This window comes from Aythya ferina (genome assembly GCF_964211825.1).
Source record: "Aythya ferina genome assembly, chromosome: 22".
Classification (NCBI taxonomy): Eukaryota; Metazoa; Chordata; class Aves; order Anseriformes; family Anatidae; genus Aythya; species Aythya ferina.
Genome location: NC_140320.1, coordinates 1891224 through 1911214, shown reverse-complemented (window position 1 = coordinate 1911214; position 19991 = coordinate 1891224). Strand labels below are relative to the sequence as shown.

General features: G+C 43.1%; 1 protein-coding gene across 3 annotated transcripts in view; it reads left to right on the top strand.

The window, feature by feature from the left end:
* Window positions 1-3513: 3513 nt before the first annotated feature.
* The window catches only part of ARHGAP32 (Rho GTPase activating protein 32), a 265176-nt gene continuing 248698 nt past the window's right edge, over window positions 3514-19991 (top strand). For 2 of the 3 annotated variants that reach the window (XM_084495629.1, XM_084495626.1), the window contains exon 1: window positions 3551-3677. The gene's annotated coding sequence lies outside the window, so the exon portion shown is untranslated. Of the gene's footprint in view, window positions 3678-19991 lie in introns of all 3 variants that reach the window. The other variant, XM_084495627.1, reaches the window with a different exon arrangement.

Genomic DNA, 19991 nt, shown 5'->3' with positions numbered 1-19991 from the left:
CAGCTTTCAGGAACAGCAATACATTGTCTCTCACTCTTCCTTTCTCCCACCTTTTTACTTTCACGCTTCTTTGTTGTGGTCCCAGTTTACTTTGTAAACAGTCTCATACTGCTTGGCAATAGCATCAGCATCTTCTCAAAATAAATAAAGCTCAGAAGAAATCTGTGAATGTAACTGATTATTTTCATAAATATTTGATTCCAAGAAAAATATTTAAGAAAAGCAGATTGTGAAGTAAAGGAAGGAAAGATACAGTGTTATCTCATAAAAGCATCTTCTGAAGGCTGGCTTATATGAAACAACAAAACACTCTGAACCAGCCAGCAGCATAGCTGCTCTCTACAGCTTCTCTCAGCTGACAGCGAGGCATCATTTCACTGACACTGCCAGATAAAAAAGCCCTCCTAAAAACCAATAGTTCTAAGTCAGGAAAAAATCCCCTTCTTTAGTTTCCTTAATCTTGCATCTCAGTGGGGGGAAAAAATGTACATAATGTAACAAACTACATGGCTCAGGGAAGTTCTCACTAGGGAAGGAGAAAACCAAAACAATACTCTTGATACCAAACCACAAATTTTAGCAGGAGAAAGTAAAAATTGAGATGTGTCAGGAACTGACACCTGGCCATATTTCTCCGTACCATCCTTTGGGTAGAATTATTTTTTTTCCCCTGAAAGTGCTGGCTAACTTGCTGATGTGGTGATCAGGGCAGAGTGACCTTCAGATCCAACATGCAAAGGGCAGACAAGCCCTCCAGACACACAACAGCAACCTCTAACTGGCAAGGGCTGAAGCAGTTCAGATCAGTCCTTTCCTGTTTGGGTGAACTGGATACAAGGGCTCTGTGCTTTACTTTTCATTCAAGCTGAAGCATTTCCTGGCATCCTGAAGAGCCATTGAAGTTTTCCAGAAAATTAGCAAGATGAAGGACTGAAGGAACAAGAAACAGAGAGAAAGTTTGCAATGGGAAAACATTCTCACTTTATTATTATTGTTGTTTTCAAGCAAAGATGTTCAGACAAAAGAAAAGAAAGACAGCAAGCTTCAAATCGCAAGCCACGAGCTTGGTGGGAGGCAGTTAAAGGGGAAATGCAGCAGGGATCCTCAGCACAGAGTCAAGACCTCTCTTTGATCTCCAGTTTTCTCAAGCTGCATTCCCATGTGCAGCCCACCATTTGTTTTGAGTTAGACAGACATAATGAAAAATACTCTGCTTGGGAAGAGCAACAAACAAGCCTTTCAAAAATCACCCAGTGACAGCCAGTCAAAATAAGGAAGAACTGAAACCGCAAGAGAGATGGTGGCATGTAATAAAGAGGGATAGGCTCCACTACTTCAGGATGCTCTGGGTATTTTTCATCCAGGGATTTAAAAGTCACTCAGATCAGCAGTGGAGAGATAGGGATCGTCTCACACATTACTAAAACTTCAGCCTCCTACATACGGAGTCAACAGAGCCGCTGCCGGTGCCCCCAGGTTTTATCAGCAGTGAGCCATGTGGGCATGGTCCTGGCTCATCCTAATTAACTTGTCAGGTTTGACAGGATCAGAGTTGTAGGCACCAGCACACTAAATCACATGATTTTGCCTTGTCATCATCTTAATTTATGCACTTTTTGTGTCCTCTTTTGTTTATTAGCCCACACAGCTACACTGTTCCCCACGTTAGGGGATGCTGTTCAGTATCTTTGCTATTTGCTGTCTCCTTACACAGGGAGCCCAAACCCACCAATGTTCTTAACTACAATTTTGTCTGTGGCATCTGGCACAGCATACGCTGGCATGAAGCAGTACACATGTCTCAGAGCTATTGTTCCAGACTCTGCACATTTATAGCTATCATCAGTTACCCATGACAAGCTTGGAAAATTTTCTTCACAACTTTAACAACAAAAAATTCTTCAAATCTCTTAAATTAAAGCTCACAACTCAGAACTACTACGTGCTTATGGCTTGTTACCCCTAGCTTCCCAATTAGCAAACAGCGGTATCATTTATCCAAATGTGCTGGATAGCTGGTATCACATGTAGTCTTAACATAGATGACATATTATATTTACAGTGTTTCCCAGCTGAAAGCAAAAACCAAAACCCACCAAATCCAGCTCATGGAGTAGAGTACACCATGACTCGCATATAAAAGATTCCTAAGAGCATACCAAGTGGGCTATTCGGTATTTGGTTTTGCATTGACCATGTAGCTGTCAGCGGGAGGGTGAGTCACAGCACAAACCACAGTGAGTCCCCAGGTGCATGGTGTACATCATCCCAACACAGCTCGGGGGTGTTCACCACTGTGCCTCTGGCATAGCCGCCTCAATGCCATGACTGAAGGAATAAATACACACCAGCCATTGGATATCTAGCCTCTTGGGTCACCAAATGGCAGAGATAATTATCAGGGAAGGATTTTCGACATTGCCTACTGCCAGCAAAATAAAGTTACGTGTTTCTGAAGACGCTGATGATACAGTAAAGCATCTATGAAGCGTGTGGGCATTACGAAGTGCCTGGGGTCAGCTTCCCAAAACACAGCACATAAGAGCAGTATCTCCACCTATGAGCTCCTCAGTTACAGCACTGCAGGCTCTTTCATTTAAGAACACGCTTCACTCCTTTGGAGGAAAGAATTTGTGGTTAATACCTAAACCTCACTTCAATTTTGAAGTGAGTTAACCTTTCCTGATAAAGCTGCAGTCTGGGGGCTAGACTTAATACACTTGAAGCTATATCACAGGGAAAAATTGTGTACTGTGCACAGTGCAAGTAGTCCAGCCGCAGGTGAGTCCTGTGGCCCCTCCTTGGTCTTGCACCATCATGGGAGGTGTGAGGGCCAGGTGCAGGAGGCACCTCCTTTACCTCTGTCCTCAGGCAGGGAGCCAGCCTGGCCGCATGAACACTAAAGAACATGCAAACTTCAGCACCTTGTTGGCAAGATTTTGGGTGCTCTCCTGCCAACACAACTAGTCGAACAGCAGTTGCAGTCCCAGCAGCAGGCTCAGCAAGCCCTCACCTCCATCCCTCTCGTTGCCTCTGCAGGGACAGCCCCAAGCAACCCCACTGCCTTCGTGACCCTGCTCGCCCCTCACTGGGGGTCAAACCCTTCCTCCCCAAACTGGAGGCTGGGGTTCGGGGGGCAAATTGGAGGCTGGGGGGACCCCCACGAAGCACCCACCCCCTCCACAACCCCCCACAGAAGCCCCTTGTGCTTGCCCCAGGCGCCCCCCACTTCCACACCGCCCGCTGTCTGCGTCCACCCTCAGCAGCCACACGACCCCCCCAACCTCCCTGCAGAGCCCCCAGCACCACACGGAGCCCCCAACCCCAGCCAACCCGCCCCCGGCCGCCATCTCCCGCCCCTTGCCCACCCTCCGCCGCCCCGCTCAGCGCCCGCCCTTTCCCCGCGGCGGGGCGGAGCCGGGCAGGCGGCAGCAGCGCGCATGGGCCCCGCTGGCGGCCGGAGCCTTTCTCTGCGCCGCGGAGCGTGTGTGAGGGGGGCGTGTGCCGGCCGCGGCTCCCCCGTCCACGGAGCGGCCCCGGGGCTCTTCTCCGCGGCTCGGGGCGCGGCGCCCCCTCACCTGCGGCGGCGACGACGACGACAGCGGCCATGTCGCGACACGGCTGGTAGGCGGCGGTGAGGGCTCCCGGGCTCGCTTCCCCCGCGGCGGCGGAGCGAGGTGAGTGTGTGTGTGGGGGGGCTCCGTGATATTGGGGAGGGGGGAAGGGGGCTCTGTGATGGAGGGGGGGGCTCCCTGAGGAAGGGGAGGGGGGCGCCTCGTGTCGCGATAGCGCCGCGCATGTCGCGGGGGCGGTGCTGGGGTGGGGGCGGGGGCGAGGGGAGGGGGCGCGCGGGAGCTTTGTCAGCGGCTCCGGCCGTTAGCGGCCGGTTCCCCCCCGCGAGGGAGGGCGAGAAAATGAATAAAAAATAATTAAATAAATCAAGGCGCCCAGGGCTCTGTCTCGCGGTGGTGGTTTTGGGGGTTTTCGCCGTTTTTTTGCTGGTTTTGGCTCTCGGTTTTCTTCCCGTCCGCTGCGTTTTAGCCAGGCAGCCGGTGTGTCGCCGTCCCGTGTCGCCGACTCTGAGGGGAGGGAAGGGGGGTATCGCGGCGAGCCCCGCCATCGCCAGGCGGCTGTTCGTGGAGAAATGAGGGATACTTTGTGGAGAAATGAGGGATAATTGGGGTTGGGGTCCGTGTGGTGCCTCGCAGCGCTCCCAGGCGCCGTCCCAGCCTCGTCCTCCTTTGTGCGAGGTGTCCTCGGTGACATTTGCTGGGGCTGCGTAATGCCTCGTTAGACCCTTTCAGGTGCAGCGAAGACCCGTGAGGGTGCTCAGCAGACCACGTCCGTACGATGCCGTCGCAGCGCCATGAGGAGAGCCGCGGGAGCTGTGCGGCTTGGTCTGGAGTTTCGTCTTGGTTGGCCTTCACGCCAACCTGAGGCAGGGATGTGAGCGGGGAGAGCAGCGTAGGGTCTTGTAAGGAGAGATATGTAATCTCTCTTTTGGGCTCTGGGCGAACAGTCGTGTCAGTTTGTGAAAAAAGGTAAATGAGCCTTTGAAACTGGCAAGCTTGTGCCCATGTAGATCACCGTTTTCTTCTCGTCCCCACGGTCTTTCTCCCCAGAGAACCCCTCTCAAGTCAGTCTCCTGTTCCAGACTGCACTGGTGGCTTCTGAATTCTAAGAAGGTGAAGGGAAGAAGTCATTTTTTGTTGCACTTCTTCTGTACTTTCTACATGAGATAGTGCAGAAAACAGCACTTTGGACAGGGACTTGGACAGCCTTCACTGTGGATGGGAGTCCAGTTTGTTGTGTTGGCCAATACTGTCACTGGGAAGAATGAAATTCAGAGGAATAAGTGAAAAGGCAAGAAGTTAGAAGCTTAAAATATGCAATTTCATTTCAAGAAAGATACAATCTTGAAGAAAGAGATCCAAAACTGACAAGACACCCCTCTTTCGGTATGGAGCAGGATGGTTAGGCTTTTGAGACCATTACGAGAATATCTCCGTCAAGTGCGTGAGTTCTGAGCAGGGTGCAGATACCTTTTCCACAGAATAGGGACAAATGTCCTACGTATGCGTATTAAATACCATGCAATTCATTTCCCACTGCACAGATGTCTCTTCATTCCAGTTTTGCAAAATTAGGTTAGCCTTGACTGAGCAATTTATTTTGACTGGCAAATAAAACATTATATATTCTTTATGATAGAGAACAAGCAAATAGTTCTGGTGGTTGCACTGATCTGTTTTCGTGAAATGTATTGAAGGTTGCCAGCACCATACCAGAGTGTGTACCTTTGTATGTCTGACGATTTTGTGAAGTTTAAACGTATTGAAGCCATCTGGAAGATTCAAAATCTTATTCCTGTGAGGACGTATAGTGATTGAGGCAATGAAAGGACAGAAAATGGGATGAGAGTCTGGCAATATGTTTTGTAAAACCTATTATTTGGGGAAACATCGGAACTGAAAGTATTAATGCAGTATTAATACCGTGCATAATGTACAGAAATAGTAGTTCATTGCCAGAAGCAAATTATTGTTCAATAGTTCAGCTTCTAATCTTAACATGGGATTTGTATATTTAAGGTATATTTATCAAGTTTTTGAATAAGCAAAGAACATCTGAGGCAGGTCAGCAGAACTATTATTAAGGAATTGTTTTACTTCTTAGATTTTTCCTGTATGTAGCTGAATGTTGCAATGGTTTTTGTACCTCTTGCTGATGGGTTGTGAAATATCTGTATCCCAGTTCTTAACATTCTGCTTTTCTGTAGAGCAAGTGAAGGGAAATACAATGATGTCAGTAAACTTCAGGGGGTGGGATTGCGGCAGTGGGGGTCCCAGGGGGAGTGGAGGAAATCTGACTGGCAAAAAGGGGAACAGTGGCTATAAATATGGCTGTTTTCCCCTGGGCTTTTGTTTCTTTTGTGAACTTCTGTAGAGGAAATGTTATTTTGCCATTTGAAGGCATTGTTTTCCATGCAGTGTCAGGCCATGTTATGGGGATGATTCCAGTGAACTTCTCCCCATTTCAAAACAAACAGGTCAAGCACAGTAATATATTTATACAAAGATTCAGTGTGTTTTTCAGGAGCCCAATATACGTATTTCCAAAAATAAATGATGTTTTTCTTACTTTATTGTGGCTAGAGGAGTTTGTATAAGGCAGAAAAATTGCAGAGGGTTCCCTTGTCCTTTGCTTCCTCCTTTCCACAAATAAGAGGAAGATGTTGGCCTCTTCATGAACTGGGTGATTATTTTTGTTTGTGCTTCCTCTCAAAATATTCTTATCAAAGTCATAGTTCCGATCTGACTCCAGTGGCTGTGAGCATGGCAGAAAGAAGCTATTGTCTCACAGTCGTTGCCTCGATAGCATTTTGGGTGATTCCAGAGTACAGGCAGAAAAAGAAGAAGCTATAGAGAGATGTAGGTAAATTTGTACATTTTACTTGCAAAAACCTGGACTGATTGTTCTCTTGGGGCTGCGTGTGTTCGATCAGGTGTAGCGTGTGTGGGGCCGGTTCCTTCACGCAGCTGTGCTCTTGAGCTGCAGCTCCGATTCCTGCTTTCAGCCCTTGGTGGCCTGCAGCAGCAGCTTGTTCCAGCAGAGGCTGAGAGCTTTCTGATGGAGGGATTTTATGAACATCCGAGCTCAGAGGGTTCCTGGCAGACTCATTCTCCTCCACCAGACGTAGGCAAGAATTTGAACTGAAAGGCAAGCACATTTGATGTCTTAAGTGTCCGTGCCTACAAGAAGGAATGCTGTTCAGCTTCACTGTTTGGCTATGCTAGCTGCCCTGGAGAGGTCTAATACCATGATGTGAAATTAATGAATTAAAGTGTTTATCAACTTTTAAAATCAACAACAATTTTCACTGGAAAAAATAAGTCAATTTGGTATCTGGTGTGAAGCAGGTCCACAAGTCTGGCCAGTCTGAGCATGTTGATTTTCATAGTGATTTCTATTGTAATGCTAATCTTTTGAAGTGGTTGGCTGTGCTCTCTTAGCCAAAGTGAGAGAAGGGATGTGCATACCATGGACACTAAAGAGAGGCTGTTTTATTTATAGCTATTGTTATGTAAATTAGGCCTTCCAGCCAACCAGAATTTGGAGAATCCCATAACTTGCGGATATAATGGTCCAGCTGCAGGTCAGCAGCCATCACTAATTGTGAGCCTATTGGGCTGAAAGCATTTCTTTTAAACATTAATTTTGTGTTTGTGGGTTTTGTGTTTGTTTTTTAACCTGTATCATAGCTGAGAATATATCACCAACTTTGGTGTTGAACAATTAAAACTGGAAAACTTAAAGGAATTTTCAATTTTTAATTGTTGTGTTGGGTAAAAAGGGTAGGACGGCAGAGAAGCTGTTGTTTTCCGTCAATACAGCTATGCAATGGTCATTTGAATCCTACTTCTGCTTTTATTGGTGACTTGCTGTGCTTCTCTGAACAGTTTTTCTGCATTGCCTCCATTTCTCCTGAGTAAAACTATGGAGATATGCACACGGAGTACCATACCATCTATATATGTTCCTATGTGTCCGTGTGCTGCTTGAAGCCGGGTAAACTAGGTAAATCTTACTCAGAATGTGTATTTATTTCCTAGAAGTTGTTTCAGAAATACACAGTAATGGAAAGCCTGAAAGAAGTGTTCCAAGTTTATATATTGCCGCAGATTACACAGGCTGCTACTGCACAGGGTTTCCCTTCTGTAAGGATTCCTGCTGGCCTCTCTGCTGGGCCTTCTGCCCTAGGAGCTGCTAGGCTGGGGCTGTTCCTAAACACACAAAGGCTTCATAACATGCTTTGCTTATTTGGTATTTTCTGTTCGTAGAGTCTCTACAAATACCCATCTAGACCAGCTTACTGTATTTGTGTGTGTGTAGTGTTACATTATTTGGAAGCGGGCAAAATAATTAAAAACTGCCCTTTGAAGTATTTAGTAAATTGGATTTGCTTTCCTAGCAGTGGACAGGAAGTTAATCGTGTCTAAGCTGATGTTGACTTTTGCAATCTGATTTTCCCTGAGAAGAAACTTTATTACCTAGTTGTTAAATGCACAGTTAATTAGGTGCTGATTGTTTAAGCTGATAAACCAATGCTACCAGGTTTACTGTAATCAGTTTGGTAAACGTGCCATGTATGTGCTTCCTTATGTTGTCTTGCTTTTTGATTAAATACAACATTAACTACCATCATTCTCACAATTTGAATATGGTTAGATTTGTTTTCCAGGTGATGGTTATTACATTCACTGGCTGTTGTGCTGCTGTATCTGGACACATGTAAGGCTGGAGTTTGTAACATCACCTGTGGATGTTAGATGAAAATCAGGCTCTGCAGCTCCTTTTCCACCCCATATTCCCCACTCCTAAAATCATTGTTTTAGGATCCCATGTGTTATTTCAGTTTGTTTTCCGTAGCTTAATTGCAGCATTTTGAGCAAGTCCTCTTGCTGCAGGTGAAGTCACTAGCTGAAGCAATAGCTCAGCATGCGCTACTGATCAATGATTCATTCATCCTCCTGTCATCTTAATTGTTCTCTCTGATGAAGAATAGAAAGATGAATTGATCTAAATGGGAGGGACATTATTCTGAGTCCATACTATAATATGGTAAGAAGTTGAGACATCAGAGCTGCGGGTTTAATGGTTTCTTCAGGTGGGGCTCACTGCCTCCTCTCCTCCGCTTTCTGTGCCCCACTGCTGCTTTGGTTTCACCAGGTCCTCTCTGGAAGCTGCAGTTGCTGCCCCTCCGTTCTCCTCCCTTGCCTTTCCACAGGTCAGCCTTTCATGTTTGTGGGTGGAAAGCATTGATTTAGTGTTTGCATGATAGCTCTTTAAGAATTAGAGGAACTGGGGTTTCTTCCTTTTCCACCTTTAATTTGTTAAACCAGGGTGACAGGGAGTTTGGAGCCTGCCTTACTGTGGGTTTCAGGGTTCAGATTAAGTGCTTAAATGTGCCTGAGGGTGTCGCCGGATGGAGGGACGCTTGGTCAGCCTGGGCTCTAGCCTTGTATTCCTGATGGTGGATCTGTCGTGGTCACACAATACCAAGCACCGTGCTTGGATAAACTGATTGCGATGGTGCTAATTTATCTGGTGGGTGTTTGTTTACTTTGTAAGCAGGCTATATGCTAGATCAACAAGCTGTCAGTCCTCTGTTAGTTTTGATTTGGTCCCGTACCGGAGCCATGCCTTACAGCAAGTGTAAAGACACAAAGCGAGTGAAAATTCTTACAGCAAAAGCACGTTCGGGTGACATCCCATGCAGTGGGTCAGACTCATGGCAGCAGCAGTCGAGTGGAGTGCAGGTACAGTGGTGGTCCTACGGCCCCAGAGCCTGGTTGTAGAGAAGGGTGACAATGATTGAATTACTCCGGGCAGCTTGCTTTTAAGATACAGGGACGAAAGATGGTATTCTAAAAGCTCTGTCATCACTTACTGGCAGATTGAGATAATCAGTTTTGCTAAAAATAACTTTGACAGGAAGGTGTTAGGTTCTTAGAAGTGATTTGAAAATTCTTGCTTCTTACAGAAAACCATCTTAAATCTTTTGTGTATCTCGTTATCTGAGATATATTTATCACCAGCTAAACAAGTGTCTATTAAAATGTTAAAGCTTTGTTTTTTTTGTTTGTTTATTTTTAAGTAACAATGTTTCCTAGCAATTGGTAGATGAACTTTCTGGTCTCAATACTCACAATGCTCAAGGTGAGTGCTCAGGGCGAAAATAAGTGATACTGTCCTTGGTGATTTGAAAGCAGGTTGATGTCTTTTCATGCCATTGTGAAAACAAAAGTGGCAGCAGGATTTGGAGAACTAGGGGAACTGGCTTGATTTCCTTGCAGCTGGAGAAAGCAATAGCATTGCAGGTTGACCCTCACTCAAGGGAAGAGGAAAAAAGCAAAAAATCCTGTGCAAGTAGGAAAAGAAGAAACAGAAGGGGTTTGGAAGGTAGATTTCTAGGAAACTTGGAAAAAAAATGTGTAATTATGAAGATAGTAGCTTGCAGGAAAGAGACTTCAGCTGGTTTAGGTCAGAGTTTACGAGGGTATACGATGCAGAAACTCAATATTTACAACTTGGCACTAGGTTGCTTTTGGGAATGTTTGATTCCACCTACATTTTTAGTTTCTTTCAGACCTTCAATTGTGACATATGAAGCATACAGCTCTTTCTACATAATGTGAATGAGAGATTTTTAGAAGGCATGAGTTTTATACTGAAGATGTAAGGCCAGGTAATGCTAGTGGAGAACTCTGCTGTACGCTATTGTTATAATCAATGGATTAATCAGCTGTGACGTGACCAAGTAGAACTTTCTATATTGGCAAAAGCTGTTCCTGCGTAACTGGGTTTGTGACTGATCAGGGTGCTCCAGTGTTACAATTTCATGGTGACTTCTGGGGTTCTACACAAAGCTAGCACAGGATACCCTAAGTTGGAGAGGAGCCACAGGGATCACTGAATCCAGCTTGTGTTATATATGTTATTATGGAAGGATGTAGCTGGAGAACCCTCTTGGAGCTTCATTTTTCTTGTTGCAAGAGCCTTTGAACATTTGCTGTGGTTTAATCTTTTACTTTTTGTTGTGATTCATGAATGTCTTCATTAGATTTAATAATAGCCAACCCATGTGTTCGAGTCTGAAGGCATGATTTATTTAAAAAAATAAAAAAGAGAAAACAAAAGGCTTTGATATCTTTTGTGTTTAGAGGTTTACAAGGACCATCTCTAGAGAGTCAACTCCCACCTGGTAGGAACCATCAATCTGTACTTCAGTAGCTACTTCTAGTACTTGTCCTTACAGTTATCATCTCATCCCTTGCTCTCTGGCTGTGATACAAGCTGTGAAAATTTCAGGGTTGGGGTGTTATTGTTTGTTTTCAATGTGTATGCATACATGTGTGTGTTATTTTAAAGTTGCTGACAGGCATCACTTTTGCACTAAAATGTGTAGAGTCTTAGAAAATACACAAAAGAGTTCAGATTAAAAAAAAAAATCTTTGATATAATAAGTAAACCAAAGTGCATTGATCCTTCCTCACTTGTATGTATATGCAGAAGTGTAAAATGTTTGCTGGAGGTTGGTTGATTCAATGGTTTACTGAATCAATAGTCTTATTTCACAAAAAGTTCTGATAATTTATTCTTGAAGTGTAAATGAGATTCCATAGTCCTTCAGTTGAATGATGCATAAGGCAAGCTTCAGATGTGAAGTTCAGCCATTGGTAACTGCTGCAGCTTATTTCATTGAAGAAACAGGAACAAAAGTTTGTTTGTAACTACGCTGGAACTGAGAACAAAGGCTGGGAGGACCTTTGAACCTTTGTGGCTGTGCATCTGAAGGAGGAATTGTTCAAGAATGGGAAAAACTGCCAGAAGACCAGAGATCTGCTTTCTCCTACATCTTTCTACAGCAGGGTTTAATGACCACATTTAAGGAAGAAAAAAAATAAAAATTAGTTAATTGGAAGACTTACTTACTCGTTCTTCCCACCAAGCTCTGGTTTGATAATTAGGTATGTGGGAATGGTAATTCTATCACTTTGTTTGTGTTTATTTTTATTGAGGCAAGTTTTAAAAAGATGTTTCTGTGGGCCTTTTTTGTTGTTGTTGGTTTTTGAAGAAATCTTGGTGATTGATAGCATCTTTAAATGTTTTTTGTTGTTTTTCTCCCCCTCTGCCCCCTCCCCCATTTGTGTGTGTGTTTTGTGCAAATAATTCTGGCCTAGGAAGCAATTTGTTTCCCTGCTTACTGGTGGTGGTCTAATTGCACAATTGCGTTACATTCTGCAATGGCTGTTTCCCCAAGGAAGACAGGAAGGAGTAGTCAGTGTTTGGAAGAAATTGCTACTTCTCTGCACAACGAGTTGACTGGCGCCTTGAGGGTTGCAGCATCCAGAGGGTTGTCCAGCATAAAGGGAGCTTCAGGCAGCAATTTGGGCCATGTCATTCACCTTCATGATTTTTACAAGGCTTGAAGGTAGGACGGGCAGTACTGAAACAATATTTTCCCTAAATAGCTTCACGCAGAGGGAGAGAAACCACAGTATTGAGTGTTTATTAGTTTTTCTTTTAGTAATGAACATAACACAGCAGCTGGAATAAAACACGGTTGTTCATTTGTGTTTCTCAGTCTGCACACGCAGCTTCTGAGTGTGCTTAGGCATGTCAGGTTTCATGTCCGCCTCTTTTTCATGCTGTGCTGTCCTGGGACTGTTCAGGCAGAAGGGAAGGGCTGGGGTTACCCCATGCAGTTTTGGAAACGGAGCCAGCTCTGCCCTGCAACCTGTGACTAGTAAGGAAGGTGCTAGGAGGTCAGCACGGCCTGAGCCCTGCTGTGCTGGGATGCTGCTGGTGGCTGTGGCCAGCCCGGCCTGCTGGAGCATCGCACAGGGTGCTCTCCGGCCTCCTGTTCCCCGGAAGAGCACAGAAAGAATTGGAGAAGTTAGAAATACCCAAAAGAGGATTAACAAGCAGGCATGTTTTAGCTAGTAGATGAGCATTTCAGGCATTGATTCTGCTTGCTGCTAGAGAGGAACACAGCCCGCTTATTTTTCTGGAGTGTTAAATTCTTTTCCTTTTTTCCTTCTCTTTTTGTAGTTTATTTGTCTTGTGTATGTGTGTGTGTTTTTCTTTGAAGGTGTGTGTGCATGGTTGCACTGAAGCTTTTGTCGCTTTTTATGTTGTATGTTCACCCTGCCTTCTGAGCTGTCCCACGTGGCAGGGGATCTCAGGGTAACTTGCCCTCCTCCTAGCCTTTGCCTGTGGTTTGTGTAAGATCAGCTGTGCTACAGGGAGATTCCTGCTCCTGTCTGCCAGGCAGTATGGAAAGCCTGCCTCCCAGGGGCATGGGAAAACTGTACGGTCCTTGTCCTTTTATCTTTGAAGTTCTTCATGGCGTTACAGTTGTTGTCACTGTACCTTCTGCTGCTTCCCCTGTTGGTGTACAGCAGCTTGAAATGCCCAAGTAACCTCTCGTTTTTTAAAAGCATTTTACTATGGGGAGTGTTCTTTAGCTCATATTTTCAAGTCAGCCATACACAGCAATTACAAGTTGCATAGTGAAGCCAATAGATCCTTGGCTACTTAGTTATGTAGATGTATTGTATTAAACTGGGGAGAACTTGGCTGTCTAGAATAGTGCTTAGCTGTTCTCTCAACATATTCACCTAGATTACAAAACTTCTCAGGCTTGCATCATTCAGCATAGGTACTCCTTGCATTTCCTGTTTGTCAAATGCCAATTGTAAAAATTAAACCACAGTTAACTTCGAAGATTAAAAAAGGAAATGAAAACATAGAGATCAGTGTTTTAGAAAACTTAATTTGTCAGTTCTTATCGGTACAAAACATGTGCGTGGAGGAGGGCTGCCATATGGCTGCTAAATATAACACAACTTTCTCCTGAGAGCAGTCTAAAAAGTACAGAAGTTCGCAATCTGGGATCTGTGTTTTTAATAAGAAAGTGCCTCAGATTTTAAGGATCTTGTGGGTGCAAACTAAGGTAATGGGAGTAGAGCCAAAAGGTAATCCAATAAATTTTAAGTGTTTCCTGTGAAGAGGTGATGTTGGCTGACAATCCGGTGAGATGCTCTGCGTCTTGCAGATACCTGACCCTTTGTTAGCAATTTCTTTAATTGCAGGGTGTTTGTTAGTAGCTGTGCAGGTTACATCAGTTGTCAGCGCTCCCTACCCTCCAGGTGCAAGAGCCGGTGTTCGTGCTTTCCTTTTTTGCACTGTTACATCCCACCACTGAGGTGCTGGGGAGCTTGGTCTCTTGCAGTTGCTGTTGGAACCAGGAAGATGTGGTTGTGGTGGCAAGACTTGAGGATAGGTGTGCTGTTTTTTTTTTTTTTTTTTGGTTTTAAGTTTGTGTTATTTCTACTCAGCTTTCATGTTTTTATTGTGATGCTGTCAAAGTACAGTATCTAAGAATATAAATGTAATTAAAACCTGGTAACATTTGTCGTAAATGATTTACGGTGTGTATGCATGTATCCGTTTGAAGCAAGGGAAAAGTAGCAGTACACGCTCAGTAACGCGATGTCTGCTTAGATTGCAGCTGTGAGCATTTTTGAGACGTATTTTGCTGTAGAGGTCAGTCATATCCCAATGGGAAAAAAGTCTGTGAAGAAAGCAGAGCTCCAAAATAATTGTGATTTATTTATCTCCTCCCTATGCTGACACCCTGCCTGCTCTCTTCTGAAGCTTTATGCTAGGCATTCCTGCTTCGTGTAACATAAGCTGTGTATAATGTAACGACTAAGGGCACGTTATTCTGAACAGGCTTTGACAGTTCAAGTTAAGAGTTAAAAATTTTTGAGTGGAAACATCCAAAATAGGCGTTGAATTTCTGATTTAGCAAAGCACTTTAGAATATGTCTAATGTTGACGTGAGTAATTGTAGGGCTGCATATGGGATAAAAGGCATTGCTGAATTGAGGCAGAAATATCTGATAGGAAAAGCTTATCCTGGAAAAGAATCAGAAAAGAAACTATATTGGTTGTATTCCTTAAGGCCTTTAAAATATTTCAAAGGGATGAGTATAGATTTACTGATGGGGTTTTGGTGACTAAAAATGCAGTTATGCAAATCACAGCTTGTTGGGGCAGGGAGAATTCATTTATGCACTTGAGCACATGTGTTCTTTCACTCTTTGCTCTATGAAGTTGAATTATAGGCAACAAAAATGCACTTTGTTGTTCCTTAATAATAAATAACAGCATAGCAGTTTTGATCTTCAAAGCACTGCTCAGACCTTAATTAATCTTCATAATAGTCCTTTGAGAGAATTAAAAATGCTCCCTACCCTTTTGGACAAGGAACTCCTTAACCTGGAGATGGGAGAGGATTCTCTAGGGGCCATATTGTCAGCGAGTGCTGGGACAGTTGCTCAGAAATTCCTGGCACTGGGTGCTTCGCCTCCTTCTTGCTTCTCTTATTGAAGTGTTACAATTTCAAAAAATTTGAATATGCGTGAAGAAATACAGTTCTGAATTCTTTGTGTAGTTTCGGATTTCCATCTGAGTGCTAGTGCTTATGCATATGCATGTTGGAATTTCCCTTTTGAATATTCCTATAGGCACGAAGTGCCAAAGGTGTGTGTCTGCATGCATGTGTGCTGCTGGGAGCAGGGATGAGAGCAGGTATGTAAAACCGCACCTCAGAAAACCCGGGTCACATCTTTTTTGTTACAGGAGTGGCAAATAAAAGGATATATGGCACTGGAATCTGTGTGGTGTATGATATATCACAGGGAGAAAGCGTGTCTCAGCCTCCCTTGTCTAATCTTCCTAGTTCTTTATCAGGTTTAACACAAGTAGAAGAGGAATTAATAAAGATACTCCATTTTCAAGTTTTTTTTTTTTTTTTTTTTTCTTAGCTAACTGTTAATTTGCCTTCTAAAACAGATTTAAAGAATACACTCCTGTTTGAAAACCTGTCACCTACGTAACTGGGTGGGCTTGCCTCTACTGAAGATGAAGGTCTCAGAACCCTAGCTGCCATGAGAAATGCTTAAATATGACCCGGGATTCCTGTCTGTGAGATTCTGACGTATTAGACCCAAGGTCAGAATGATTTATAATCTTTTCTAAACTCGGGATAGTTTTGCATATATTGGGATATGCAAAATACCAAGTAACCCCTGACTGGTGTTTTTATAATGAACTCCAGCTTTGACATAAAGCATTGTAATTTCTGCTGGAGGTTGCGCCAGTTTGCATGAGGAATGAACGTGGACCTGTGTAGCAGAGCAGAACGTTGACAACCCGTTAAACAGGCTTGAAGAAATCTTAAGTACGAACAGCTATGTCAGCAGAATCCTCTAAGTAATGCCAGAGAGCCCTGTTATACTTAACCTGGTGACCTTGTCATCTCGGAGGAGCTTGCTGACAGCGTGGTGCTTTCAGCTTTGTTTGGGTGAAGGTCCTCTCAGCATTCCCCGCTGTGGTTCAGGAGTTCCTAATTATTTGGTACAAGCCTTCTGAGGAGGAATCTGTGAAATTATTTACATTGCATTTCTAGAGAATAAAAGAGGTAATGATTTCGGCTGACTCAAGGGTAAATATGAATACTGTGATTTGTTTGGAGTAGAAAATGCAAAATAAAATGTGTGTTTGGGAAAGCTGTTACGTTTTCAGAGTTCTGAGCTATCTAGTCTTGTGTTATTTTGTAAGTTACATAGAGACTTTTATTAGGGAAAAAATGCAAATAACATGTTTTCCTTGTTGGGCTTAGGAGTTCTGTTCTCTGGTACATGAGAGCAGCAAATCTTGTTTTGATGGAGGGCAGAAAACTAGTAAGTTAGGAAACTGGAGGCCCATAATCTACAAAATGCGTAACCCCAAATCTTCTCTAGGTTTGCTGTCTAGGGAATGGCTTTCTAGGCGTCTGGAAGCTGCTGAAGCGTGCACAGACTGATAAATTGGGCATCAGCAAATGAGTCAGAAAATAACGTGTGTGTTGGAGTTTCTTAGGCACTGTGGCGAAGAGGAAAGTTATTGGTAATTGAATAACCACGTTATTCTGGACCATCTGTATCTGATGACTGATAAATGAAATTTGGTGGGTTAAGCTTTCAAAAGAGCCCACATCTGATGCCTTTCTGAAGAATATGCTACAAAAATGCTCCTGGTTTGAAATAACTTCTGGGGTATGAACTTGAACACCTTTCAAAAGTTTTTACAGCCATTTCTACAATTTCAGTAGCTTCAGTAAGATAATAATAGTGTTTTTGTTGGTGGTTGTTGTGATTTTTGTTGTTTTTGGGGCCCAGAAATTAGTTCCAGGTGTTTAGTGTGTGCGCACATGTGTCCTGCATACCTCTTACAAAGGTCTTTTTTTTTTTTTTTTTTTTTTTTATCTTCCTGGAATGAGTTCTTGATGCTGCCTCATAGCAAACTTCTTTGAGAGTGGAGAGACTGGGGTATGTCCTTAAAATAAAATCTCATTTCTGATTAACATAGTGAGTGTTACTAATGCTTCATCTACCCAGAACTTTTACAAATGAAGGTGGAAGTATTCGACACCTTAATGCCCAGGCACGTGTAGGTGAAGTAAGCAAAGCATTAGTTCTTAAATCTTCTAATTCTTGCTTGAATTTTGCTAGACAATGATAACGTATGAGAGGCTGGACTGTGTATGAAAGAGACAAAGATCTTGAAATTATAGTTAACGTCCCAAAATATCATCACGGGCAACTTGTTCTTCCCAAGTGCTGCATATTTCAAATGGAACAAATCTGTCTAGTTTTCAAAGGCTAACGCTTCCAACACTTCACAGAAGATCTTGCAAAGCACATAAAAGAGATGCATGGATTTTTGGAGTTGCTTCGGAAGGCCTGAGGTCAGCGAGTGTGCCAATCAATAATGGGAATTGATCAATCTTCCAGTAACGCAGAAGGACACAGTGAGGTTCTTGTCACTTAAGATAGTGGCAAAAACATCTTTGTTTTTTAAAGTGGGGGTAGTGTGTGGGTTCAGTAACTAGTTTGATGTGTAACGGCACCTTTTTTTTTTGTTTTTTTTTCTTTTCCAGAATATCTGGGTGCCTTCTAGCAGCTGAACCTGCATGCTGTGGGCTCGCTCGCCTCTTTGAAAGGGCTGTCGTGCTTTCATCACGGCTTAGAGCAAGCTACTCCCTGTGTGTGAGGGGAATAGGGATAACGTGTAGTTCTAGAGAATGCTTTTTGAATGATGATTTGGTAGGGTTGTTTGCTGACTGACATATGGTCTGACATACGGTGCTATTTACCACCTCAGTGTCTGAACTTACAGGGAAATGGTTATTTATTTATTTATTTATTTATTTTACATCTAACTCTATTAAGTATTTGTAGACATCTTCCAACAGTATCCTGGCCAAATCAATTTACAGTTTATTTTTCTTCTGTTTGTCCCATCTGTTTGTGACTGTTTCTTTTTTCTTCTTTTTGTGTTATAAATAGATTTCAGTATTTCAGAGGCTGAGGGTCTCAGGAATGGCTAACACTTGCAAATTGCTCAACTTTTACCTGCAGCCTTGGAAGTGTTAGGTTTGTCACCTTCCTATGAGATGGAAATGTATGCCAGGCTAAAAATTGCTCGGTAGTATGAAGTCTGGTGTTACCTCTTTCAAAGTCATCCTAGTTCTGTCCAGGAATAAAAAAAAAAAAAAAAAAAAAAAAAAGAAACAGGAATGGGGGAGGGAGGATGATGTCAGAGGTGTTTGTTTTTGCTGAAAATCTGTTCTAGGATGGAAGAGGGGAAAAATGACATGAAACCAGGTACCTTAAAGCCTAGGCAAAAGTATCTGTGGCCAGTGGAGCTTCTGGAAGAATACATTGCAGCTTTCAGCACTGGAAGATGCTGAAATGGAAAAGCTTTTCTTTGGATGCTTGCAGGATGACTCCTGGTACCACAGAAGCTGCTGTCAGAGTTCTCTTCCAGATGGACCTGTACAGGACTTGCAATGAGGCTACTCATTTGTTCATTTGTTTTATTACTACTTTTTCAACAACTGCTTTAAGTGTAGTCCCCTTAAGCATATGCGTAGCTGCATTTCTTAAAAACATGAGGACAAATGAAGCAAATGCTCAAGCATGGATTTATACCAGAGAGAGATGAAGAAAGGGCTTGAAATTTCTGGGGGAAATGTATACAAACAGTTTGAGAAGTTTTCTTCTATTCTGGTTTTACTTTTTGTCTTCCCTGTTCTCATTGGGAACAGTCTGATAGTTTTAATGGAAATATATATCCACATTTCTATCAGATTTTTTCCCTATCTGTCCCATGTCACTTTGAGTAATCAGTCACCTCACGAATGTTCACATTGATAGAAAGCAATGCTGGACTTCCTTGTTTTGTCTTTTTTTTTCCTCTTCAGCTTCTAAGGTTTTAACCAATAAACAGTTTTAACCAATAAATGTGTTATAAACTTGTTTAAACTGCTGTGTTTCATGCTTAAATGTATAGTTGGTAGATAAATTTGAAGCAAATAACTTCTAGCTTCCACCTATTTCAACTCTTTCCAAATATTTTCTACTTATATGAAGCTTTGTGAAGATTAAAAGTTCAAAACTGAAAAATCTGCGTGGATTTTTTGTTTACAAAATTGTTTCTTACAATGATTTTTAATGGAAAAGTTGTCAAGTATGTGAGGACTACAGGGTAATGCAAGGCAGGATGATGCAATGATTGGTGATGTGGTATGTTAAAGATACTAACGCAAATAGTAGAAGCAGATTTCTCCTGACATTGAAAGAGACAATTCGTAAGAGAACTGATTAGCCCCACCGCAAACACTTTCATCTATGGGTTGACAATGGAACTTCAGCACTGAGAGAGGCTTTAACGAAGTACAGCAAGAAAATATGCCAAACTGCGAGCAAGTGGCTGTAGCTTTCCTCCTGCCCCGGGGCTGCACGCTGTCCGTGCTGGTAACGCCAGGGAAAATGAGAGCAATGCAGCAGGGACACAGAGACAGCACGGCTCGTGACAGGGGCTGAAGGGGCTCCAGCAGGTTATTGCATTAGCCCACTGCCTCACCTTACAAACCCCTTTGTAGGCATTTTGTTATTTTTTCAGCTGCAGGACTTAACAGGCATCGCTTAACAGGGCCTGTGTTTTGTTCTGGAGCCTGGGGTTTTTGGGGGTAGAGGGTGGTTGGATTGGTTTTGGTTTAAAACCTTTTTACCTTTCTAGCTGGGGGATAAACTAGAGAACCTGTTACGTGTGTGAAGCACTTGTTTGGTTTGTTTTTTTTCTCAGTCTTGGGCCCTGTCATTCAATTTCAGTGTTTCTAAAGTGAAAGATTGAGCTCTTTACAGTAAAATGTGTTAAGAAATCCTCTAAAATTTTGTTAAAGCATCTGGAAAATGTAATACAGAGCTCCACGCAGATAAAGATGTTAAGAGGCTTTCTTCACTGTATAAATTGTCCTCACAGAAGTGCTCCAGTGAGGGCTCACACATGTAGGTAAGCTTACAATGCAAACA